The sequence below is a fragment of the Papaver somniferum genome, chromosome 4 (genome assembly GCF_003573695.1).
Source record: "Papaver somniferum cultivar HN1 chromosome 4, ASM357369v1, whole genome shotgun sequence".
Taxonomy (NCBI): domain Eukaryota; kingdom Viridiplantae; phylum Streptophyta; class Magnoliopsida; order Ranunculales; family Papaveraceae; genus Papaver; species Papaver somniferum.
In genome coordinates, this window is record NC_039361.1 from 85,029,391 (window position 1) to 85,030,491 (window position 1,101).

The 1,101-nt window shown below is 38.6% G+C and overlaps 1 pseudogene; it reads left to right on the top strand.

The window, feature by feature from the left end:
• The first annotated feature begins 303 nt into the window (after window positions 1-303).
• LOC113276685 lies at window positions 304-403 on the top strand (annotated as a pseudogene).
• Window positions 404-1,101: the final 698 nt, after the last annotated feature.

The following is a 1,101-nucleotide window of genomic DNA, read 5'->3' on the forward strand; positions in this document are numbered from 1 at the left end:
CTCCACTCGACCACTATGGTGACCCAATTCTAAAGCTTCTAATCTTTTGTATATTGCTGCAATTTTAGCATCTGATTCATAATTTCCTTCTACCTTATTAATGTTTCCTCTAGTTAGAAGACTTGTTTTCTGGGGTTCCCTGCTATTTTCCATTGCTGGGTTTTCTCGGCGATTTCATTCAAGAATTACATCGCCGCATCAACAGTTTGGTTTTCAAACCCACCTGTATACATAGATTCTACTATGGTTGTAGTGGAATAATCTAAGCCCTCATAAAGGATCTGAACTAGCCTAACCTTCTCTAAACCATGATGAGGACATTGTGTCAACAAATCATTGAACCTTTCCAAATACCTATACAAGGATTCTCCCTCCTGTTGAGAAAACGTGCAGATTTGCGTCCTAATAGACGATGTTTTGTGCCTAGGGAGAAACTTGTTCAAAAAGGAAGATGTAAGTTGTTCGTATGTTTCGATTTACCTGGAAGCTAAACTATATAGACACGATTTGGCTTTATATTTCAGGGGAAAGGGGAATAACCTAAGTTTCAAAGCATCATCATCAAGGTTTCTAATTTTTAGGGTACTACAAATTTCCTCAAAATCCCTAGCATGGAAATAGGGGTTTTTATTTTCTTTCCCTAAAAGGATTGGGATCATCTGTAGGGTCCCCAGTTTAAGTTCATAATTTGCTTCCGTTTCAGCTAACCAGATATACGAGGGACGAGTAGTCCTAATAGGATTTAACAAGGCTTTCAAAGTTGCCATTTCTGGCTCTACCTGAGTAATAGGGATTCTCTCCTCAGTAAAATCAGGACGTTCAAAAATAGGATTCTCTAGATTAAGGTAATCAAGACTCTTGTTCCTAAAATATCAATTCTAGGTTTTTCACGCATAAACCGTCCTAGAGCATCTCTCTTACGTTCTGGCATACAAGAATTCAACCAAAAACTGTGCACATGCAAATGCTTGGATAACTAATTTAGGTAGGTTGGGTTACCACAACAAAATAAACCCAAAGGTACGAGGCTGAGGTTTTTGGTGTTTCGGATGATAACGCCCAGAGGGTTCACCGTACTAAACCACTTGTTTTCCTAAAATC